This window comes from Hyla sarda, unplaced genomic scaffold (genome assembly GCF_029499605.1).
Source record: "Hyla sarda isolate aHylSar1 unplaced genomic scaffold, aHylSar1.hap1 scaffold_157, whole genome shotgun sequence".
Taxonomy (NCBI): Eukaryota; Metazoa; Chordata; class Amphibia; order Anura; family Hylidae; genus Hyla; species Hyla sarda.
This window is the reverse complement of record NW_026608206.1, coordinates 466,624-491,601: the sequence shown is the minus strand read 5'-3', so window position 1 is coordinate 491,601 and position 24,978 is coordinate 466,624. Positions and strand designations below refer to the sequence as shown.

At 46.0% G+C, this 24,978-nt stretch overlaps 11 non-coding genes across 11 annotated transcripts; all 11 read left to right on the top strand.

The window, feature by feature from the left end:
• The first annotated feature begins 80 nt into the window (after positions 1 to 80).
• Positions 81 to 271, top strand: LOC130310412 (U2 spliceosomal RNA). The gene has a single exon (XR_008858937.1). It is a non-coding gene; the product is annotated as a U2 spliceosomal RNA (small nuclear RNA).
• A 2,080-nt stretch (positions 272 to 2,351) lies between these two features.
• LOC130310411 (U2 spliceosomal RNA) lies at positions 2,352 to 2,542 on the top strand. Its single transcript, XR_008858936.1, has one exon. It is a non-coding gene; the product is annotated as a U2 spliceosomal RNA (small nuclear RNA).
• Positions 2,543 to 4,626: 2,084 nt separating this feature from the next.
• On the top strand, positions 4,627 to 4,817 carry LOC130310409 (U2 spliceosomal RNA). The gene has a single exon (XR_008858935.1). It is a non-coding gene; the product is annotated as a U2 spliceosomal RNA (small nuclear RNA).
• A 2,081-nt stretch (positions 4,818 to 6,898) lies between these two features.
• Positions 6,899 to 7,089, top strand: LOC130310408 (U2 spliceosomal RNA). The gene has a single exon (XR_008858934.1). It is a non-coding gene; the product is annotated as a U2 spliceosomal RNA (small nuclear RNA).
• A 2,074-nt stretch (positions 7,090 to 9,163) lies between these two features.
• On the top strand, positions 9,164 to 9,354 carry LOC130310407 (U2 spliceosomal RNA). The gene has a single exon (XR_008858933.1). It is a non-coding gene; the product is annotated as a U2 spliceosomal RNA (small nuclear RNA).
• A 2,082-nt stretch (positions 9,355 to 11,436) lies between these two features.
• Positions 11,437 to 11,627, top strand: LOC130310430 (U2 spliceosomal RNA). Its single transcript, XR_008858955.1, has one exon. It is a non-coding gene; the product is annotated as a U2 spliceosomal RNA (small nuclear RNA).
• A 2,077-nt stretch (positions 11,628 to 13,704) lies between these two features.
• LOC130310406 (U2 spliceosomal RNA) lies at positions 13,705 to 13,895 on the top strand. The gene has a single exon (XR_008858932.1). It is a non-coding gene; the product is annotated as a U2 spliceosomal RNA (small nuclear RNA).
• Positions 13,896 to 15,979: 2,084 nt separating this feature from the next.
• On the top strand, positions 15,980 to 16,170 carry LOC130310404 (U2 spliceosomal RNA). The gene has a single exon (XR_008858930.1). It is a non-coding gene; the product is annotated as a U2 spliceosomal RNA (small nuclear RNA).
• A 2,089-nt stretch (positions 16,171 to 18,259) lies between these two features.
• Positions 18,260 to 18,450, top strand: LOC130310403 (U2 spliceosomal RNA). The gene has a single exon (XR_008858929.1). It is a non-coding gene; the product is annotated as a U2 spliceosomal RNA (small nuclear RNA).
• Positions 18,451 to 20,540: 2,090 nt separating this feature from the next.
• Positions 20,541 to 20,731, top strand: LOC130310402 (U2 spliceosomal RNA). Its single transcript, XR_008858928.1, has one exon. It is a non-coding gene; the product is annotated as a U2 spliceosomal RNA (small nuclear RNA).
• A 2,085-nt stretch (positions 20,732 to 22,816) lies between these two features.
• On the top strand, positions 22,817 to 23,007 carry LOC130310401 (U2 spliceosomal RNA). The gene has a single exon (XR_008858927.1). It is a non-coding gene; the product is annotated as a U2 spliceosomal RNA (small nuclear RNA).
• The last annotated feature ends 1,971 nt before the right edge of the window (positions 23,008 to 24,978 follow it).

The window sequence follows — 24,978 nt, the reverse complement described above, 5'->3', positions numbered from 1 at the left end:
ATTGTCTGGCAGCCTCCCTGACAGCAAGCAGTGATAGTGCCCATGAAGGGGACCTTGTTGGGCCCGCCCCTTTCACGGTTATCGCTTCTCGGCCTTTTGGCTAAGATCAAGTGTAGTATCTGTTCTTATCAGTTTAATATCTGATACGTCCCCTATCTGGGGACCATATATTAAATGGATTTTTGAGAACGGGGGCCGATTTCGAAGCTTGCTTCCGTCGCCCTATGCATTGACCCGATATGGCAGTATCTTCGGGTACAGTGCACCACCCCCTTACAGGGTTAAAAAGAAAGATTCCTACTTTCATTGCTACCTGCTTGCTGGCTAGCCAGCTAGCCAGCCCTGTGGGCCTTGCTGCTGCTGCAGCCAAAAAACAAAAGGTGGTGCTGCTGCTGCTGCTTCTGCTGCTTCTGCTTGTGTCTGGCCGCTGTTGGAGCGTCCAGGCACAGGACTTCTGCTGCTGCTGACTAAATGGCCTCCTTAATTGGATCATTTGAGTAGCCAGCACACCTGTGCAGGTAGGGCATGACATGATAGGCAGCTGCCTTGATAGCGGGTGGGTGCTGAATGTTCCTAATTGACAAAATAAGATTAATGCTTATGAAGAAATATAAAATCTCATCCCTTCCCCAATATCGCGCCACACCCCTACCCCTTAATTCCCTGGTTGAACTTGATGGACATATGTCTTTTTTCGACCGTACTAACTATGTAACTATGTAACATAACATGGGGGGGGGGTCTCCTGGCTGTTCACACAGGTGTGTCATTGCTGTACATTGACCATGCATTGCTTCTGTGGTATTGCAAAGGCAAAGACAAATGCTTCCAGCCATCCATTGCACTAATGGATTGGTCATCAGCTGGCTGTCTATGTCCCGCATCAATATAGACCAAAGTACAGAGGGTTAGGCTATGCTATTGTGCACCTACCTGATGCATCAGAAGGTGCGAGGCCCTTGCTAAATTCTGTGCACAGACTTTGAGATCTATACTTTAGACTGTATCTAAACCTGCTCCAACATGGACTGACATTCTGGCCTACTTTCAGCCGATGCGACTTGTCTGTCGCTGAACAGTCGCTTTTTATGTATTCAGCACCTATGTATAATGTTGTAAAAATGCTCTAGAAGCTAAAGTCGCAGAAATGTCACACATATTTGGCCTGCAACTTTCTGTGCGACAAATTCAGACAGGAAAAATCAGTATAAATCCTTAGAAAATTATCCCCCAGTGTCTCCATCTGCTGGCGGTATTGAATAAGCATTGCTGCACTGATGGGGTATGCATTAGACGAAAAAAAAGAAGAAAAAGAAGAATAATACGCCCAGAAAAGAGGCGAAAAGGAGAAAAACGTAAAAAAACGTGAAAAAAAAGTAAGAGGAAGAGAAGGGAAAAAAAGGTGGAAATGGGTTTAAAAGTGATTTCGGCGGAGAAATATATATATATATATATATATATATATATATATATATATACGCGCACACACACACATATATATAAACGTATTCTCCGTTGAGATATTGCAGCCGCTGCTGTGTCCAGGCCCAGGAGCCTTAGCACTGTGCTGTGATGTCACTCAATACCACTGACATCACTAGGTGTAAACAACATCTCTCCTTTGCTGTGTATGTGACTATGGAGCTGTTTGGTGATGTCGTCTATTATGGCCTTCATAGAAGCAACAGGAGATTGTTGCATCCATCTAGAACCCTCAGAACTACAGTGCTATGATGTCACTCACTTCCACAGGCCTTGCAGAGTGTAAACAACAACAACCCAGCTTTGTTGTGTATGTAACCATAGGGATTTGTGATGTCACCTAGAACCTTCACAGCAGCGACAGCTTTATGAGGAGCATCAGCACTGCTCTGCCTGAGCAGAACCATCACCGCCATAGGTTGTCAAATAACCCGGGTTTAACCCACACAGGTAAGTCCAATGGGGTGCAGGCATGTCCTCTATGCTTACAGCTTCCCGTGGGTGTTGGTTTGATACCGTTTGGGGACAGCCAAGGAGGCATCTGCAGGCAACAAAGGTAGGTGTGTGCTTGTGTGTGTGTTTCCTATGCAGATCCTAAGCCCAGTGTCACATGCAAGTAGGAGGAGTAAGAAGGGTTCCTGGCAAATCCGGGTTATGGATTGCATTTAAAAAGGCCCCGTGGGAGTGCAATGGGCCCCTGTCTTGCTGCTTAGCAATAATGGTATGGGTTTAGGTTCTGCTGTGTGTACTGGTGGTTGACTGCCCCCCAGCCCAGAGTGTGCATGGAAAATTGTCTGGCAGCCTCCCTGACAGCAAGCAGTGATAGTGCCCATGAAGGGGACCTTGTTGGGCCCGCCCCTTTCACGGTTATCGCTTCTCGGCCTTTTGGCTAAGATCAAGTGTAGTATCTGTTCTTATCAGTTTAATATCTGATACGTCCCCTATCTGGGGACCATATATTAAATGGATTTTTGAGAACGGGGGCCGATTTCGAAGCTTGCTTCCGTCGCCCTATGCATTGACCCGATATGGCAGTATCTTCGGGTACAGTGCACCACCCCCTTACAGGGTTAAAAAGAAAGATTCCTACTTTCATTGCTACCTGCTTGCTGGCTAGCCAGCTAGCCAGCCCTGTGGGCCTTGCTGCTGCTGCAGCCAAAAAACAAAAGGTGGTGCTGCTGCTGCTGCTTCTGCTGCTTCTGCTTGTGTCTGGCCGCTGTTGGAGCGTCCAGGCACAGGACTTCTGCTGCTGCTGACTAAATGGCCTCCTTAATTGGATCATTTGAGTAGCCAGCACACCTGTGCAGGTAGGGCATGACATGATAGGCAGCTGCCTTGATAGCGGGTGGGTGCTGAATGTTCCTAATTGACAAAATAAGATTAATGCTTATGAAGAAATATAAAATCTCATCCCTTCCCCAATATCGCGCCACACCCCTACCCCTTAATTCCCTGGTTGAACTTGATGGACATATGTCTTTTTTCGACCGTACTAACTATGTAACTATGTAACATAACATGGGGGGGGGGTCTCCTGGCTGTTCACACAGGTGTGTCATTGCTGTACATTGACCATGCATTGCTTCTGTGGTATTGCAAAGGCAAAGACAAATGCTTCCAGCCATCCATTGCACTAATGGATTGGTCATCAGCTGGCTGTCTATGTCCCGCATCAATATAGACCAAAGTACAGAGGGTTAGGCTATGCTATTGTGCACCTACCTGATGCATCAGAAGGTGCGAGGCCCTTGCTAAATTCTGTGCACAGACTTTGAGATCTATACTTTAGACTGTATCTAAACCTGCTCCAACATGGACTGACATTCTGGCCTACTTTCAGCCGATGCGACTTGTCTGTCGCTGAACAGTCGCTTTTTATGTATTCAGCACCTATGTATAATGTTGTAAAAATGCTCTAGAAGCTAAAGTCGCAGAAATGTCACACATATTTGGCCTGCAACTTTCTGTGCGACAAATTCAGACAGGAAAAATCAGTATAAATCCTTAGAAAATTATCCCCCAGTGTCTCCATCTGCTGGCGGTATTGAATAAGTATTGCTGCACTGATGGGGTATGCATTAGACGAAAAAAAAGAAGAAAAAGAAGAATAATACGCCCAGAAAAGAGGCGAAAAGGAGAAAAACGTAAAAAAACGTGAAAAAAAAGTAAGAGGAAGAGAAGGGAAAAAAAGGTGGAAATGGGTTTAAAAGTGATTTCGGCGGAGAAATATATATATATATATATATATATATATATATATATATATATATACGCGCACACACACACATATATATAAACGTATTCTCCGTTGAGATATTGCAGCCGCTGCTGTGTCCAGGCCCAGGAGCCTTAGCACTGTGCTGTGATGTCACTCAATACCACTGACATCACTAGGTGTAAACAACATCTCTCCTTTGCTGTGTATGTGACTATGGAGCTGTTTGGTGATGTCGTCTATTATGGCCTTCATAGAAGCAACAGGAGATTGTTGCATCCATCTAGAACCCTCAGAACTACAGTGCTATGATGTCACTCACTTCCACAGGCCTTGCAGAGTGTAAACAACAACAACCCAGCTTTGTTGTGTATGTAACCATAGGGATTTGTGATGTCACCTAGAACCTTCACAGCAGCGACAGCTTTATGAGGAGCATCAGCACTGCTCTGCCTGAGCAGAACCATCACCGCCATAGGTTGTCAAATAACCCGGGTTTAACCCACACAGGTAAGTCCAATGGGGTGCAGGCATGTCCTCTATGCTTACAGCTTCCCGTGGGTGTTGGTTTGATACCGTTTGGGGACAGCCAAGGAGGCATCTGCAGGCAACAAAGGTAGGTGTGTGCTTGTGTGTGTGTTTCCTATGCAGATCCTAAGCCCAGTGTCACATGCAAGTAGGAGGAGTAAGAAGGGTTCCTGGCAAATCCGGGTTATGGATTGCATTTAAAAAGGCCCCGTGGGAGTGCAATGGGCCCCTGTCTTGCTGCTTAGCAATAATGGTATGGGTTTAGGTTCTGCTGTGTGTACTGGTGGTTGACTGCCCCCCAGCCCAGAGTGTGCATGGAAAATTGTCTGGCAGCCTCCCTGACAGCAAGCAGTGATAGTGCCCATGAAGGGGACCTTGTTGGGCCCGCCCCTTTCACGGTTATCGCTTCTCGGCCTTTTGGCTAAGATCAAGTGTAGTATCTGTTCTTATCAGTTTAATATCTGATACGTCCCCTATCTGGGGACCATATATTAAATGGATTTTTGAGAACGGGGGCCGATTTCGAAGCTTGCTTCCGTCGCCCTATGCATTGACCCGATATGGCAGTATCTTCGGGTACAGTGCACCACCCCCTTACAGGGTTAAAAAGAAAGATTCCTACTTTCATTGCTACCTGCTTGCTGGCTAGCCAGCTAGCCAGCCCTGTGGGCCTTGCTGCTGCTGCAGCCAAAAAACAAAAGGTGGTGCTGCTGCTGCTGCTTCTGCTGCTTCTGCTTGTGTCTGGCCGCTGTTGGAGCGTCCAGGCACAGGACTTCTGCTGCTGCTGACTAAATGGCCTCCTTAATTTGGATCATTTGAGTAGCCAGCACACCTGTGCAGGTAGGGCATGACATGATAGGCAGCTGCCTTGATAGCGGGTGGGTGCTGAATGTTCCTAATTGACAAAATAAGATTAATGCTTATGAAGAAATATAAAATCTCATCCCTTCCCCAATATCGCGCCACACCCCTACCCCTTAATTCCCTGGTTGAACTTGATGGACATATGTCTTTTTTCGACCGTACTAACTATGTAACTATGTAACATAACATGGGGGGGGGGGGTCTCCTGGCTGTTCACACAGGTGTGTCATTGCTGTACATTGACCATGCATTGCTTCTGTGGTATTGCAAAGGCAAAGACAAATGCTTCCAGCCATCCATTGCACTAATGGATTGGTCATCAGCTGGCTGTCTATGTCCCGCATCAATATAGACCAAAGTACAGAGGGTTAGGCTATGCTATTGTGCACCTACCTGATGCATCAGAAGGTGCGAGGCCCTTGCTAAATTCTGTGCACAGACTTTGAGATCTATACTTTAGACTGTATCTAAACCTGCTCCAACATGGACTGACATTCTGGCCTACTTTCAGCCGATGCGACTTGTCTGTCGCTGAACAGTCGCTTTTTATGTATTCAGCACCTATGTATAATGTTGTAAAAATGCTCTAGAAGCTAAAGTCGCAGAAATGTCACACATATTTGGCCTGCAACTTTCTGTGCGACAAATTCAGACAGGAAAAATCAGTATAAATCCTTAGAAAATTATCCCCCAGTGTCTCCATCTGCTGGCGGTATTGAATAAGCATTGCTGCACTGATGGGGTATGCATTAGACGAAAAAAAAGAAGAAAAAGAAGAATAATACGCCCAGAAAAGAGGCGAAAAGGAGAAAAACGTAAAAAAACGTGAAAAAAAAGTAAGAGGAAGAGAAGGGAAAAAAAGGTGGAAATGGGTTTAAAAGTGATTTTGGCGGAGAAATATATATATATATATATATATATATATATATATATATACGCGCACACACACACATATATATAAACGTATTCTCCGTTGAGATATTGCAGCCGCTGCTGTGTCCAGGCCCAGGAGCCTTAGCACTGTGCTGTGATGTCACTCAATACCACTGACATCACTAGGTGTAAACAACATCTCTCCTTTGCTGTGTATGTGACTATGGAGCTGTTTGGTGATGTCGTCTATTATGGCCTTCATAGAAGCAACAGGAGATTGTTGCATCCATCTAGAACCCTCAGAACTACAGTGCTATGATGTCACTCACTTCCACAGGCCTTGCAGAGTGTAAACAACAACAACCCAGCTTTGTTGTGTATGTAACCATAGGGATTTGTGATGTCACCTAGAACCTTCACAGCAGCGACAGCTTTATGAGGAGCATCAGCACTGCTCTGCCTGAGCAGAACCATCACCGCCATAGGTTGTCAAATAACCCGGGTTTAACCCACACAGGTAAGTCCAATGGGGTGCAGGCATGTCCTCTATGCTTACAGCTTCCCGTGGGTGTTGGTTTGATACCGTTTGGGGACAGCCAAGGAGGCATCTGCAGGCAACAAAGGTAGGTGTGTGCTTGTGTGTGTGTTTCCTATGCAGATCCTAAGCCCAGTGTCACATGCAAGTAGGAGGAGTAAGAAGGGTTCCTGGCAAATCCGGGTTATGGATTGCATTTAAAAAGGCCCCGTGGGAGTGCAATGGGCCCCTGTCTTGCTGCTTAGCAATAATGGTATGGGTTTAGGTTCTGCTGTGGTTACTGGTGGTTGACTGCCCCCCAGCCCAGAGTGTGCATGGAAAATTGTCTGGCAGCCTCCCTGACAGCAAGCAGTGATAGTGCCCATGAAGGGGACCTTGTTGGGCCCGCCCCTTTCACGGTTATCGCTTCTCGGCCTTTTGGCTAAGATCAAGTGTAGTATCTGTTCTTATCAGTTTAATATCTGATACGTCCCCTATCTGGGGACCATATATTAAATGGATTTTTGAGAACGGGGGCCGATTTCGAAGCTTGCTTCCGTCGCCCTATGCATTGACCCGATATGGCAGTATCTTCGGGTACAGTGCACCACCCCCTTACAGGGTTAAAAAGAAAGATTCCTACTTTCATTGCTACCTGCTTGCTGGCTAGCCAGCTAGCCAGCCCTGTGGGCCTTGCTGCTGCTGCAGCCAAAAAACAAAAGGTGGTGCTGCTGCTGCTGCTTCTGCTGCTTCTGCTTGTGTCTGGCCGCTGTTGGAGCGTCCAGGCACAGGACTTCTGCTGCTGCTGACTAAATGGCCTCCTTAATTGGATCATTTGAGTAGCCAGCACACCTGTGCAGGTAGGGCATGACATGATAGGCAGCTGCCTTGATAGCGGGTGGGTGCTGAATGTTCCTAATTGACAAAATAAGATTAATGCTTATGAAGAAATATAAAATCTCATCCCTTCCCCAATATCGCGCCACACCCCTACCCCTTAATTCCCTGGTTGAACTTGATGGACATATGTCTTTTTTCGACCGTACTAACTATGTAACTATGTAACATAACATGGGGGGGGGGTCTCCTGGCTGTTCACACAGGTGTGTCATTGCTGTACATTGACCATGCATTGCTTCTGTGGTATTGCAAAGGCAAAGACAAATGCTTCCAGCCATCCATTGCACTAATGGATTGGTCATCAGCTGGCTGTCTATGTCCCGCATCAATATAGACCAAAGTACAGAGGGTTAGGCTATGCTATTGTGCACCTACCTGATGCATCAGAAGGTGCGAGGCCCTTGCTAAATTCTGTGCACAGACTTTGAGATCTATACTTTAGACTGTATCTAAACCTGCTCCAACATGGACTGACATTCTGGCCTACTTTCAGCCGATGCGACTTGTCTGTCGCTGAACAGTCGCTTTTTATGTATTCAGCACCTATGTATAATGTTGTAAAAATGCTCTAGAAGCTAAAGTCGCAGAAATGTCACACATATTTGGCCTGCAACTTTCTGTGCGACAAATTCAGACAGGAAAAATCAGTATAAATCCTTAGAAAATTATCCCCCAGTGTCTCCATCTGCTGGCGGTATTGAATAAGCATTGCTGCACTGATGGGGTATGCATTAGACGAAAAAAAAGAAGAAAAAGAAGAATAATACGCCCAGAAAAGAGGCGAAAAGGAGAAAAACGTAAAAAAACGTGAAAAAAAAGTAAGAGGAAGAGAAGGGAAAAAAAGGTGGAAATGGGTTTAAAAGTGATTTCGGCGGAGAAATATATATATATATATATATATATATATATATATACGCGCACACACACACATATATATAAACGTATTCTCCGTTGAGATATTGCAGCCGCTGCTGTGTCCAGGCCCAGGAGCCTTAGCACTGTGCTGTGATGTCACTCAATACCACTGACATCACTAGGTGTAAACAACATCTCTCCTTTGCTGTGTATGTGACTATGGAGCTGTTTGGTGATGTCGTCTATTATGGCCTTCATAGAAGCAACAGGAGATTGTTGCATCCATCTAGAACCCTCAGAACTACAGTGCTATGATGTCACTCACTTCCACAGGCCTTGCAGAGTGTAAACAACAACAACCCAGCTTTGTTGTGTATGTAACCATAGGGATTTGTGATGTCACCTAGAACCTTCACAGCAGCGACAGCTTTATGAGGAGCATCAGCACTGCTCTGCCTGAGCAGAACCATCACCGCCATAGGTTGTCAAATAACCCGGGTTTAACCCACACAGGTAAGTCCAATGGGGTGCAGGCATGTCCTCTATGCTTACAGCTTCCCGTGGGTGTTGGTTTGATACCGTTTGGGGACAGCCAAGGAGGCATCTGCAGGCAACAAAGGTAGGTGTGTGCTTGTGTGTGTGTTTCCTATGCAGATCCTAAGCCCAGTGTCACATGCAAGTAGGAGGAGTAAGAAGGGTTCCTGGCAAATCCGGGTTATGGATTGCATTTAAAAAGGCCCCGTGGGAGTGCAATGGGCCCCTGTCTTGCTGCTTAGCAATAATGGTATGGGTTTAGGTTCTGCTGTGTGTACTGGTGGTTGACTGCCCCCCAGCCCAGAGTGTGCATGGAAAATTGTCTGGCAGCCTCCCTGACAGCAAGCAGTGATAGTGCCCATGAAGGGGACCTTGTTGGGCCCGCCCCTTTCACGGTTATCGCTTCTCGGCCTTTTGGCTAAGATCAAGTGTAGTATCTGTTCTTATCAGTTTAATATCTGATACGTCCCCTATCTGGGGACCATATATTAAATGGATTTTTGAGAACGGGGGCCGATTTCGAAGCTTGCTTCCGTCGCCCTATGCATTGACCCGATATGGCAGTATCTTCGGGTACAGTGCACCACCCCCTTACAGGGTTAAAAAGAAAGATTCCTACTTTCATTGCTACCTGCTTGCTGGCTAGCCAGCTAGCCAGCCCTGTGGGCCTTGCTGCTGCTGCAGCCAAAAAACAAAAGGTGGTGCTGCTGCTGCTGCTTCTGCTGCTTCTGCTTGTGTCTGGCCGCTGTTGGAGCGTCCAGGCACAGGACTTCTGCTGCTGCTGACTAAATGGCCTCCTTAATTGGATCATTTGAGTAGCCAGCACACCTGTGCAGGTAGGGCATGACATGATAGGCAGCTGCCTTGATAGCGGGTGGGTGCTGAATGTTCCTAATTGACAAAATAAGATTAATGCTTATGAAGAAATATAAAATCTCATCCCTTCCCCAATATCGCGCCACACCCCTACCCCTTAATTCCCTGGTTGAACTTGATGGACATATGTCTTTTTTCGACCGTACTAACTATGTAACTATGTAACATAACATGGGGGGGGGGTCTCCTGGCTGTTCACACAGGTGTGTCATTGCTGTACATTGACCATGCATTGCTTCTGTGGTATTGCAAAGGCAAAGACAAATGCTTCCAGCCATCCATTGCACTAATGGATTGGTCATCAGCTGGCTGTCTATGTCCCGCATCAATATAGACCAAAGTACAGAGGGTTAGGCTATGCTATTGTGCACCTACCTGATGCATCAGAAGGTGCGAGGCCCTTGCTAAATTCTGTGCACAGACTTTGAGATCTATACTTTAGACTGTATCTAAACCTGCTCCAACATGAACTGACATTCTGGCCTACTTTCAGCCGATGCGACTTGTCTGTCGCTGAACAGTCGCTTTTTATGTATTCAGCACCTATGTATAATGTTGTAAAAATGCTCTAGAAGCTAAAGTCGCAGAAATGTCACACATATTTGGCCTGCAACTTTCTGTGCGACAAATTCAGACAGGAAAAATCAGTATAAATCCTTAGAAAATTATCCCCCAGTGTCTCCATCTGCTGGCGGTATTGAATAAGCATTGCTGCACTGATGGGGTATGCATTAGACGAAAAAAAAGAAGAAAAAGAAGAATAATACGCCCAGAAAAGAGGCGAAAAGGAGAAAAACGTAAAAAAACGTGAAAAAAAAGTAAGAGGAAGAGAAGGGAAAAAAAGGTGGAAATGGGTTTAAAAGTGATTTCGGCGGAGAAATATATATATATATATATATATATATATATATATATATATATACGCGCACACACACACATATATATAAACGTATTCTCCGTTGAGATATTGCAGCCGCTGCTGTGTCCAGGCCCAGGAGCCTTAGCACTGTGCTGTGATGTCACTCAATACCACTGACATCACTAGGTGTAAACAACATCTCTCCTTTGCTGTGTATGTGACTATGGAGCTGTTTGGTGATGTCGTCTATTATGGCCTTCATAGAAGCAACAGGAGATTGTTGCATCCATCTAGAACCCTCAGAACTACAGTGCTATGATGTCACTCACTTCCACAGGCCTTGCAGAGTGTAAACAACAACAACCCAGCTTTGTTGTGTATGTAACCATAGGGATTTGTGATGTCACCTAGAACCTTCACAGCAGCGACAGCTTTATGAGGAGCATCAGCACTGCTCTGCCTGAGCAGAACCATCACCGCCATAGGTTGTCAAATAACCCGGGTTTAACCCACACAGGTAAGTCCAATGGGGTGCAGGCATGTCCTCTATGCTTACAGCTTCCCGTGGGTGTTGGTTTGATACCGTTTGGGGACAGCCAAGGAGGCATCTGCAGGCAACAAAGGTAGGTGTGTGCTTGTGTGTGTGTTTCCTATGCAGATCCTAAGCCCAGTGTCACATGCAAGTAGGAGGAGTAAGAAGGGTTCCTGGCAAATCCGGGTTATGGATTGCATTTAAAAAGGCCCCGTGGGAGTGCAATGGGCCCCTGTCTTGCTGCTTAGCAATAATGGTATGGGTTTAGGTTCTGCTGTGTGTACTGGTGGTTGACTGCCCCCCAGCCCAGAGTGTGCATGGAAAATTGTCTGGCAGCCTCCCTGACAGCAAGCAGTGATAGTGCCCATGAAGGGGACCTTGTTGGGCCCGCCCCTTTCACGGTTATCGCTTCTCGGCCTTTTGGCTAAGATCAAGTGTAATATCTGTTCTTATCAGTTTAATATCTGATACGTCCCCTATCTGGGGACCATATATTAAATGGATTTTTGAGAACGGGGGCCGATTTCGAAGCTTGCTTCCGTCGCCCTATGCATTGACCCGATATGGCAGTATCTTCGGGTACAGTGCACCACCCCCTTACAGGGTTAAAAAGAAAGATTCCTACTTTCATTGCTACCTGCTTGCTGGCTAGCCAGCTAGCCAGCCCTGTGGGCCTTGCTGCTGCTGCAGCCAAAAAACAAAAGGTGGTGCTGCTGCTGCTGCTTCTGCTGCTTCTGCTTGTGTCTGGCCGCTGTTGGAGCGTCCAGGCACAGGACTTCTGCTGCTGCTGACTAAATGGCCTCCTTAATTGGATCATTTGAGTAGCCAGCACACCTGTGCAGGTAGGGCATGACATGATAGGCAGCTGCCTTGATAGCGGGTGGGTGCTGAATGTTCCTAATTGACAAAATAAGATTAATGCTTATGAAGAAATATAAAATCTCATCCCTTCCCCAATATCGCGCCACACCCCTACCCCTTAATTCCCTGGTTGAACTTGATGGACATATGTCTTTTTTCGACCGTACTAACTATGTAACTATGTAACATAACATGGGGGGGGGGGTCTCCTGGCTGTTCACACAGGTGTGTCATTGCTGTACATTGACCATGCATTGCTTCTGTGGTATTGCAAAGGCAAAGACAAATGCTTCCAGCCATCCATTGCACTAATGGATTGGTCATCAGCTGGCTGTCTATGTCCCGCATCAATATAGACCAAAGTACAGAGGGTTAGGCTATGCTATTGTGCACCTACCTGATGCATCAGAAGGTGCGAGGCCCTTGCTAAATTCTGTGCACAGACTTTGAGATCTATACTTTAGACTGTATCTAAACCTGCTCCAACATGGACTGACATTCTGGCCTACTTTCAGCCGATGCGACTTGTCTGTCGCTGAACAGTCGCTTTTTATGTATTCAGCACCTATGTATAATGTTGTAAAAATGCTCTAGAAGCTAAAGTCGCAGAAATGTCACACATATTTGGCCTGCAACTTTCTGTGCGACAAATTCAGACAGGAAAAATCAGTATAAATCCTTAGAAAATTATCCCCCAGTGTCTCCATCTGCTGGCGGTATTGAATAAGCATTGCTGCACTGATGGGGTATGCATTAGACGAAAAAAAAGAAGAAAAAGAAGAATAATACGCCCAGAAAAGAGGCGAAAAGGAGAAAAACGTAAAAAAACGTGAAAAAAAAGTAAGAGGAAGAGAAGGGAAAAAAAGGTGGAAATGGGTTTAAAAGTGATTTCGGCGGAGAAATATATATATATATATATATATATATATATATATATACGCGCACACACACACATATATATAAACGTATTCTCCGTTGAGATATTGCAGCCGCTGCTGTGTCCAGGCCCAGGAGCCTTAGCACTGTGCTGTGATGTCACTCAATACCACTGACATCACTAGGTGTAAACAACATCTCTCCTTTGCTGTGTATGTGACTATGGAGCTGTTTGGTGATGTCGTCTATTATGGCCTTCATAGAAGCAACAGGAGATTGTTGCATCCATCTAGAACCCTCAGAACTACAGTGCTATGATGTCACTCACTTCCACAGGCCTTGCAGAGTGTAAACAACAACAACCCAGCTTTGTTGTGTATGTAACCATAGGGATTTGTGATGTCACCTAGAACCTTCACAGCAGCGACAGCTTTATGAGGAGCATCAGCACTGCTCTGCCTGAGCAGAACCATCACCGCCATAGGTTGTCAAATAACCCGGGTTTAACCCACACAGGTAAGTCCAATGGGGTGCAGGCATGTCCTCTATGCTTACAGCTTCCCGTGGGTGTTGGTTTGATACCGTTTGGGGACAGCCAAGGAGGCATCTGCAGGCAACAAAGGTAGGTGTGTGCTTGTGTGTGTGTTTCCTATGCAGATCCTAAGCCCAGTGTCACATGCAAGTAGGAGGAGTAAGAAGGGTTCCTGGCAAATCCGGGTTATGGATTGCATTTAAAAAGGCCCCGTGGGAGTGCAATGGGCCCCTGTCTTGCTGCTTAGCAATAATGGTATGGGTTTAGGTTCTGCTGTGTGTACTGGTGGTTGACTGCCCCCCAGCCCAGAGTGTGCATGGAAAATTGTCTGGCAGCCTCCCTGACAGCAAGCAGTGATAGTGCCCATGAAGGGGACCTTGTTGGGCCCGCCCCTTTCACGGTTATCGCTTCTCGGCCTTTTGGCTAAGATCAAGTGTAGTATCTGTTCTTATCAGTTTAATATCTGATACGTCCCCTATCTGGGGACCATATATTAAATGGATTTTTGAGAACGGGGGCCGATTTCGAAGCTTGCTTCCGTCGCCCTATGCATTGACCCGATATGGCAGTATCTTCGGGTACAGTGCACCACCCCCTTACAGGGTTAAAAAGAAAGATTCCTACTTTCATTGCTACCTGCTTGCTGGCTAGCCAGCTAGCCAGCCCTGTGGGCCTTGCTGCTGCTGCAGCCAAAAAACAAAAGGTGGTGCTGCTGCTGCTGCTTCTGCTGCTTCTGCTTGTGTCTGGCCGCTGTTGGAGCGTCCAGGCACAGGACTTCTGCTGCTGCTGACTAAATGGCCTCCTTAATTGGATCATTTGAGTAGCCAGCACACCTGTGCAGGTAGGGCATGACATGATAGGCAGCTGCCTTGATAGCGGGTGGGTGCTGAATGTTCCTAATTGACAAAATAAGATTAATGCTTATGAAGAAATATAAAATCTCATCCCTTCCCCAATATCGCGCCACACCCCTACCCCTTAATTCCCTGGTTGAACTTGATGGACATATGTCTTTTTTCGACCGTACTAACTATGTAACTATGTAACATAACATGGGGGGGGGGTCTCCTGGCTGTTCACACAGGTGTGTCATTGCTGTACATTGACCATGCATTGCTTCTGTGGTATTGCAAAGGCAAAGACAAATGCTTCCAGCCATCCATTGCACTAATGGATTGGTCATCAGCTGGCTGTCTATGTCCCGCATCAATATAGACCAAAGTACAGAGGGTTAGGCTATGCTATTGTGCACCTACCTGATGCATCAGAAGGTGCGAGGCCCTTGCTAAATTCTGTGCACAGACTTTGAGATCTATACTTTAGACTGTATCTAAACCTGCTCCAACATGGACTGACATTCTGGCCTACTTTCAGCCGATGCGACTTGTCTGTCGCTGAACAGTCGCTTTTTATGTATTCAGCACCTATGTATAATGTTGTAAAAATGCTCTAGAAGCTAAAGTCGCAGAAATGTCACACATATTTGGCCTGCAACTTTCTGTGCGACAAATTCAGACAGGAAAAATCAGTATAAATCCTTAGAAAATTATCCCCCAGTGTCTCCATCTGCTGGCGGTATTGAATAAGCATTGCTGCACTGATGGGGTATGCATTAGACGAAAAAAAAGAAGAAAAAGAAGAATAATACGCCCAGAAAAGAGGCGAAAAGGAGAAAAACGTAAAAAAACGTGAAAAAAAAGTAAGAGGAAGAGAAGGGAAAAAAAGGTGGAAATGGGTTTAAAAGTGATTTCGGCGGAGAAATATATATATATATATATATATATATATATATATATATATATATACGCGCACACACACACATATATATAAACGTATTCTCCGTTGAGATATTGCAGCCGCTGCTGTGTCCAGGCCCAGGAGCCTTAGCACTGTGCTGTGATGTCACTCAATACCACTGACATCACTAGGTGTAAACAACATCTCTCCTTTGCTGTGTATGTGACTATGGAGCTGTTTGGTGATGTCGTCTATTATGGCCTTCATAGAAGCAACAGGAGATTGTTGCATCCATCTAGAACCCTCAGAACTACAGTGCTATGATGTCACTCACTTCCACAGGCCTTGCAGAGTGTAAACAACAACAACCCAGCTTTGTTGTGTATGTAACCATAGGGATTTGTGATGTCACCTAGAACCTTCACAGCAGCGACAGCTTTATGAGGAGCATCAGCACTGCTCTGCCTGAGCAGAACCATCACCGCCATAGGTTGTCAAATAACCCGGGTTTAACCCACACAGGTAAGTCCAATGGGGTGCAGGCATGTCCTCTATGCTTACAGCTTCCCGTGGGTGTTGGTTTGATACCGTTTGGGGACAGCCAAGGAGGCATCTGCAGGCAACAAAGGTAGGTGTGTGCTTGTGTGTGTGTTTCCTATGCAGATCCTAAGCCCAGTGTCACATGCAAGTAGGAGGAGTAAGAAGGGTTCCTGGCAAATCCGGGTTATGGATTGCATTTAAAAAGGCCCCGTGGGAGTGCAATGGGCCCCTGTCTTGCTGCTTAGCAATAATGGTATGGGTTTAGGTTCTGCTGTGTGTACTGGTGGTTGACTGCCCCCCAGCCCAGAGTGTGCATGGAAAATTGTCTGGCAGCCTCCCTGACAGCAAGCAGTGATAGTGCCCATGAAGGGGACCTTGTTGGGCCCGCCCCTTTCACGGTTATCGCTTCTCGGCCTTTTGGCTAAGATCAAGTGTAGTATCTGTTCTTATCAGTTTAATATCTGATACGTCCCCTATCTGGGGACCATATATTAAATGGATTTTTGAGAACGGGGGCCGATTTCGAAGCTTGCTTCCGTCGCCCTATGCATTGACCCGATATGGCAGTATCTTCGGGTACAGTGCACCACCCCCTTACAGGGTTAAAAAGAAAGATTCCTACTTTCATTGCTACCTGCTTGCTGGCTAGCCAGCTAGCCAGCCCTGTGGGCCTTGCTGCTGCTGCAGCCAAAAAACAAAAGGTGGTGCTGCTGCTGCTGCTTCTGCTGCTTCTGCTTGTGTCTGGCCGCTGTTGGAGCGTCCAGGCACAGGACTTCTGCTGCTGCTGACTAAATGGCCTCCTTAATTGGATCATTTGAGTAGCCAGCACACCTGTGCAGGTAGGGCATGACATGATAGGCAGCTGCCTTGATAGCGGGTGGGTGCTGAATGTTCCTAATTGACAAAATAAGATTAATGCTTATGAAGAAATATAAAATCTCATCCCTTCCCCAATATCGCGCCACACCCCTACCCCTTAATTCCCTGGTTGAACTTGATGGACATATGTCTTTTTTCGACCGTACTAACTATGTAACTATGTAACATAACATGGGGGGGGGGGTCTCCTGGCTGTTCACACAGGTGTGTCATTGCTGTACATTGACCATGCATTGCTTCTGTGGTATTGCAAAGGCAAAGACAAATGCTTCCAGCCATCCATTGCACTAATGGATTGGTCATCAGCTGGCTGTCTATGTCCCGCATCAATATAGACCAAAGTACAGAGGGTTAGGCTATGCTATTGTGCACCTACCTGATGCATCAGAAGGTGCGAGGCCCTTGCTAAATTCTGTGCACAGACTTTGAGATCTATACTTTAGACTGTATCTAAACCTGCTCCAACATGGACTGACATTCTGGCCTACTTTCAGCCGATGCGACTTGTCTGTCGCTGAACAGTCGCTTTTTATGTATTCAGCACCTATGTATAATGTTGTAAAAATGCTCTAGAAGCTAAAGTCGCAGAAATGTCACACATATTTGGCCTGCAACTTTCTGTGCGACAAATTCAGACAGGAAAAATCAGTATAAATCCTTAGAAAATTATCCCCCAGTGTCTCCATCTGCTGGCGGTATTGAATAAGCATTGCTGCACTGATGGGGTATGCATTAGACGAAAAAAAAGAAGAAAAAGAAGAATAATACGCCCAGAAAAGAGGCGAAAAGGAGAAAAACGTAAAAAAACGTGAAAAAAAAGTAAGAGGAAGAGAAGGGAAAAAAAGGTGGAAATGGGTTTAAAAGTGATTTCGGCGGAGAAATATATATATATATATATATATATATATATATATATATATATATATATACGCGCACACACACACATATATATAAACGTATTCTCCGTTGAGATATTGCAGCCGCTGCTGTGTCCAGGCCCAGGAGCCTTAGCACTGTGCTGTGATGTCACTCAATACCACTGACATCACTAGGTGTAAACAACATCTCTCCTTTGCTGTGTATGTGACTATGGAGCTGTTTGGTGATGTCGTCTATTATGGCCTTCATAGAAGCAACAGGAGATTGTTGCATCCATCTAGAACCCTCAGAACTACAGTGCTATGATGTCACTCACTTCCACAGGCCTTGCAGAGTGTAAACAACAACAACCCAGCTTTGTTGTGTATGTAACCATAGGGATTTGTGATGTCACCTAGAACCTTCACAGCAGCGACAGCTTTATGAGGAGCATCAGCACTGCTCTGCCTGAGCAGAACCATCACCGCCATAGGTTGTCAAATAACCCGGGTTTAACCCACACAGGTAAGTCCAATGGGGTGCAGGCATGTCCTCTATGCTTACAGCTTCCCGTGGGTGTTGGTTTGATACCGTTTGGGGACAGCCAAGGAGGCATCTGCAGGCAACAAAGGTAGGTGTGTGCTTGTGTGTGTGTTTCCTATGCAGATCCTAAGCCCAGTGTCACATGCAAGTAGGAGGAGTAAGAAGGGTTCCTGGCAAATCCGGGTTATGGATTGCATTTAAAAAGGCCCCGTGGGAGTGCAATGGGCCCCTGTCTTGCTGCTTAGCAATAATGGTATGGGTTTAGGTTCTGCTGTGTGTACTGGTGGTTGACTGCCCCCCAGCCCAGAGTGTGCATGGAAAATTGTCTGGCAGCCTCCCTGACAGCAAGCAGTGATAGTGCCCATGAAGGAAACCTTGTTGGGCCCGCCCCTTTCACGGTTATCGCTTCTCGGCCTTTTGGCTAAGATCAAGTGTAGTATCTGTTCTTATCAGTTTAATATCTGATACGTCCCCTATCTGGGGACCATATATTAAATGGATTTTTGAGAACGGGGGCCGATTTCGAAGCTTGCTTCCGTCGCCCTATGCATTGACCCGATATGGCAGTATCTTCGGGTACAGTGCACCACCCCCTTACAGGGTTAAAAAGAAAGATTCCTACTTTCATTGCTACCTGCTTGCTGGCTAGCCAGCTAGCCAGCCCTGTGGGCCTTGCTGCTGCTGCAGCCAAAAAACAAAAGGTGGTGCTGCTGCTGCTGCTGCTTCTGCTGCTTCTGCTTGTGTCTGGCCGCTGTTGGAGCGTCCAGGCACAGGACTTCTGCTGCTGCTGACTAAATGGCCTCCTTAATTGGATCATTTGAGTAGCCAGCACACCTGTGCAGGTAGGGCATGACATGATAGGCAGCTGCCTTGATAGCGGGTGGGTGCTGAATGTTCCTAATTGACAAAATAAGATTAATGCTTATGAAGAAATATAAAATCTCATCCCTTCCCCAATATCGCGCCACACCCCTACCCCTTAATTCCCTGGTTGAACTTGATGGACATATGTCTTTTTTCGACCGTACTAACTATGTAACTATGTAACATAACATGGGGGGGGGGGTCTCCTGGCTGTTCACACAGGTGTGTCATTGCTGTACATTGACCATGCATTGCTTCTGTGGTATTGCAAAGGCAAAGACAAATGCTTCCAGCCATCCATTGCACTAATGGATTGGTCATCAGCTGGCTGTCTATGTCCCGCATCAATATAGACCAAAGTACAGAGGGTTAGGCTATGCTATTGTGCACCTACCTGATGCATCAGAAGGTGCGAGGCCCTTGCTAAATTCTGTGCACAGACTTTGAGATCTATACTTTAGACTGTATCTAAACCTGCTCCAACATGGACTGACATTCTGGCCTACTTTCAGCCGATGCGACTTGTCTGTCGCTGAACAGTCGCTTTTTATGTATTCAGCACCTATGTATAATGTTGTAAAAATGCTCTAGAAGCTAAAGTCGCAGAAATGTCACACATATTTGGCCTGCAACTTTCTGTGCGACAAATTCAGACAGGAAAAATCAGTATAAATCCTTAGAAAATTATCCCCCAGTGTCTCCATCTGCTGGCGGTATTGAATAAGCATTGCTGCACTGATGGGGTATGCATTAGACGAAAAAAAAGAAGAAAAAGAAGAATAATACGCCCAGAAAAGAGGCGAAAAGGAGAAAAACGTAAAAAAACGTGAAAAAAAAGTAAGAGGAAGAGAAGGGAAAAAAAGGTGGAAATGGGTTTAAAAGTGATTTCGGCGGAGAAATATATATATATATATATATATATATATATATATATATATATATATACGCGCACACACACACATATATATAAACGTATTCTCCGTTGAGATATTGCAGCCGCTGCTGTGTCCAGGCCCAGGAGCCTTAGCACTGTGCTGTGATGTCACTCAATACCACTGACATCACTAGGTGTAAACAACATCTCTCCTTTGCTGTGTATGTGACTATGGAGCTGTTTGGTGATGTCGTCTATTATGGCCTTCATAGAAGCAACAGGAGATTGTTGCATCCATCTAGAACCCTCAGAACTACAGTGCTATGATGTCACTCACTTCCACAGGCCTTGCAGAGTGTAAACAACAACAACCCAGCTTTGTTGTGTATGTAACCATAGGGATTTGTGATGTCACCTAGAACCTTCACAGCAGCGACAGCTTTATGAGGAGCATCAGCACTGCTCTGCCTGAGCAGAACCATCACCGCCATAGGTTGTCAAATAACCCGGGTTTAACCCACACAGGTAAGTCCAATGGGGTGCAGGCATGTCCTCTATGCTTACAGCTTCCCGTGGGTGTTGGTTTGATACCGTTTGGGGACAGCCAAGGAGGCATCTGCAGGCAACAAAGGTAGGTGTGTGCTTGTGTGTGTGTTTCCTATGCAGATCCTAAGCCCAGTGTCACATGCAAGTAGGAGGAGTAAGAAGGGTTCCTGGCAAATCCGGGTTATGGATTGCATTTAAAAAGGCCCCGTGGGAGTGCAATGGGCCCCTGTCTTGCTGCTTAGCAATAATGGTATGGGTTTAGGTTCTGCTGTGTGTACTGGTGGTTGACTGCCCCCCAGCCCAGAGTGTGCATGGAAAATTGTCTGGCAGCCTCCCTGACAGCAAGCAGTGATAGTGCCCATGAAGGGGACCTTGTTGGGCCCGCCCCTTTCACGGTTATCGCTTCTCGGCCTTTTGGCTAAGATCAAGTGTAGTATCTGTTCTTATCAGTTTAATATCTGATACGTCCCCTATCTGGGGACCATATATTAAATGGATTTTTGAGAACGGGGGCCGATTTCGAAGCTTGCTTCCGTCGCCCTATGCATTGACCCGATATGGCAGTATCTTCGGGTACAGTGCACCACCCCCTTACAGGGTTAAAAAGAAAGATTCCTACTTTCATTGCTACCTGCTTGCTGGCTAGCCAGCTAGCCAGCCCTGTGGGCCTTGCTGCTGCTGCAGCCAAAAAACAAAAGGTGGTGCTGCTGCTGCTGCTTCTGCTGCTTCTGCTTGTGTCTGGCCGCTGTTGGAGCGTCCAGGCACAGGACTTCTGCTGCTGCTGACTAAATGGCCTCCTTAATTGGATCATTTGAGTAGCCAGCACACCTGTGCAGGTAGGGCATGACATGATAGGCAGCTGCCTTGATAGCGGGTGGGTGCTGAATGTTCCTAATTGACAAAATAAGATTAATGCTTATGAAGAAATATAAAATCTCATCCCTTCCCCAATATCGCGCCACACCCCTACCCCTTAATTCCCTGGTTGAACTTGATGGACATATGTCTTTTTTCGACCGTACTAACTATGTAACTATGTAACATAACATGGGGGGGGGGTCTCCTGGCTGTTCACACAGGTGTGTCATTGCTGTACATTGACCATGCATTGCTTCTGTGGTATTGCAAAGGCAAAGACAAATGCTTCCAGCCATCCATTGCACTAATGGATTGGTCATCAGCTGGCTGTCTATGTCCCGCATCAATATAGACCAAAGTACAGAGGGTTAGGCTATGCTATTGTGCACCTACCTGATGCATCAGAAGGTGCGAGGCCCTTGCTAAATTCTGTGCACAGACTTTGAGATCTATACTTTAGACTGTATCTAAACCTGCTCCAACATGGACTGACATTCTGGCCTACTTTCAGCCGATGCGACTTGTCTGTCGCTGAACAGTCGCTTTTTATGTATTCAGCACCTATGTATAATGTTGTAAAAATGCTCTAGAAGCTAAAGTCGCAGAAATGTCACACATATTTGGCCTGCAACTTTCTGTGCGACAAATTCAGACAGGAAAAATCAGTATAAATCCTTAGAAAATTATCCCCCAGTGTCTCCATCTGCTGGCGGTATTGAATAAGCATTGCTGCACTGATGGGGTATGCATTAGACGAAAAAAAAGAAGAAAAAGAAGAATAATACGCCCAGAAAAGAGGCGAAAAGGAGAAAAACGTAAAAAAAACGTGAAAAAAAAGTAAGAGGAAGAGAAGGGAAAAAAAGGTGGAAATGGGTTTAAAAGTGATTTCGGCGGAGAAATATATATATATATATATATATATATATATATATATATATATATACGCGCACACACACACATATATATAAACGTATTCTCCGTTGAGATATTGCAGCCGCTGCTGTGTCCAGGCCCAGGAGCCTTAGCACTGTGTTGTGATGTCACTCAATACCACTGACATCACTAGGTGTAAACAACATCTCTCCTTTGCTGTGTATGTGACTATGGAGCTGTTTGGTGATGTCGTCTATTATGGCCTTCATAGAAGCAACAGGAGATTGTTGCATCCATCTAGAACCCTCAGAACTACAGTGCTATGATGTCACTCACTTCCACAGGCCTTGCAGAGTGTAAACAACAACAACCCAGCTTTGTTGTGTATGTAACCATAGGGATTTGTGATGTCACCTAGAACCTTCACAGCAGCGACAGCTTTATGAGGAGCATCAGCACTGCTCTGCCTGAGCAGAACCATCACCGCCATAGGTTGTCAAATAACCCGGGTTTAACCCACACAGGTAAGTCCAATGGGGTGCAGGCATGTCCTCTATGCTTACAGCTTCCCGTGGGTGTTGGTTTGATACCGTTTGGGGACAGCCAAGGAGGCATCTGCAGGCAACAAAGGTAGGTGTGTGCTTGTGTGTGTGTTTCCTATGCAGATCCTAAGCCCAGTGTCACATGCAAGTAGGAGGAGTAAGAAGGGTTCCTGGCAAATCCGGGTTATGGATTGCATTTAAAAAGGCCCCGTGGGAGTGCAATGGGCCCCTGTCTTGCTGCTTAGCAATAATGGTATGGGTTTAGGTTCTGCTGTGTGTACTGGTGGTTGACTGCCCCCCAGCCCAGAGTGTGCATGGAAAATTGTCTGGCAGCCTCCCTGACAGCAAGCAGTGATAGTGCCCATGAAGGGGACCTTGTTGGGCCCGCCCCTTTCACGGTTATCGCTTCTCGGCCTTTTGGCTAAGATCAAGTGTAGTATCTGTTCTTATCAGTTTAATATCTGATACGTCCCCTATCTGGGGACCATATATTAAATGGATTTTTGAGAACGGGGGCCGATTTCGAAGCTTGCTTCCGTCGCCCTATGCATTGACCCGATATGGCAGTATCTTCGGGTACAGTGCACCACCCCCTTACAGGGTTAAAAAGAAAGATTCCTACTTTCATTGCTACCTGCTTGCTGGCTAGCCAGCTAGCCAGCCCTGTGGGCCTTGCTGCTGCTGCAGCCAAAAAACAAAAGGTGGTGCTGCTGCTGCTGCTTCTGCTGCTTCTGCTTGTGTCTGGCCGCTGTTGGAGCGTCCAGGCACAGGACTTCTGCTGCTGCTGACTAAATGGCCTCCTTAATTGGATCATTTGAGTAGCCAGCACACCTGTGCAGGTAGGGCATGACATGATAGGCAGCTGCCTTGATAGCGGGTGGGTGCTGAATGTTCCTAATTGACAAAATAAGATTAATGCTTATGAAGAAATATAAAATCTCATCCCTTCCCCAATATCGCGCCACACCCCTACCCCTTAATTCCCTGGTTGAACTTGATGGACATATGTCTTTTTTCGACCGTACTAACTATGTAACTATGTAACATAACATGGGGGGGGGGGGTCTCCTGGCTGTTCACACAGGTGTGTCATTGCTGTACATTGACCATGCATTGCTTCTGTGGTATTGCAAAGGCAAAGACAAATGCTTCCAGCCATCCATTGCACTAATGGATTGGTCATCAGCTGGCTGTCTATGTCCCGCATCAATATAGACCAAAGTACAGAGGGTTAGGCTATGCTATTGTGCACCTACCTGATGCATCAGAAGGTGCGAGGCCCTTGCTAAATTCTGTGCACAGACTTTGAGATCTATACTTTAGACTGTATCTAAACCTGCTCCAACATGGACTGACATTCTGGCCTACTTTCAGCCGATGCGACTTGTCTGTCGCTGAACAGTCGCTTTTTATGTATTCAGCACCTATGTATAATGTTGTAAAAATGCTCTAGAAGCTAAAGTCGCAGAAATGTCACACATATTTGGCCTGCAACTTTCTGTGCGACAAATTCAGACAGGAAAAATCAGTATAAATCCTTAGAAAATTATCCCCCAGTGTCTCCATCTGCTGGCGGTATTGAATAAGCATTGCTGCACTGATGGGGTATGCATTAGACGAAAAAAAAGAAGAAAAAGAAGAATAATACGCCCAGAAAAGAGGCGAAAAGGAGAAAAACGTAAAAAAACGTGAAAAAAAAGTAAGAGGAAGAGAAGGGAAAAAAAGGTGGAAATGGGTTTAAAAGTGATTTCGGCGGAGAAATATATATATATATATATATATATATATATATATATATACGCGCACACACACACATATATATAAACGTATTCTCCGTTGAGATATTGCAGCCGCTGCTGTGTCCAGGCCCAGGAGCCTTAGCACTGTGCTGTGATGTCACTCAATACCACTGACATCACTAGGTGTAAACAACATCTCTCCTTTGCTGTGTATGTGACTATGGAGCTGTTTGGTGATGTCGTCTATTATGGCCTTCATAGAAGCAACAGGAGATTGTTGCATCCATCTAGAACCCTCAGAACTACAGTGCTATGATGTCACTCACTTCCACAGGCCTTGCAGAGTGTAAACAACAACAACCCAGCTTTGTTGTGTATGTAACCATAGGGATTTGTGATGTCACCTAGAACCTTCACAGCAGCGACAGCTTTATGAGGAGCATCAGCACTGCTCTGCCTGAGCAGAACCATCACCGCCATAGGTTGTCAAATAACCCGGGTTTAACCCACACAGGTAAGTCCAATGGGGTGCAGGCATGTCCTCTATGCTTACAGCTTCCCGTGGGTGTTGGTTTGATACCGTTTGGGGACAGCCAAGGAGGCATCTGCAGGCAACAAAGGTAGGTGTGTGCTTGTGTGTGTGTTTCCTATGCAGATCCTAAGCCCAGTGTCACATGCAAGTAGGAGGAGTAAGAAGGGTTCCTGGCAAATCCGGGTTATGGATTGCATTTAAAAAGGCCCCGTGGGAGTGCAATGGGCCCCTGTCTTGCTGCTTAGCAATAATGGTATGGGTTTAGGTTCTGCTGTGTGTACTGGTGGTTGAC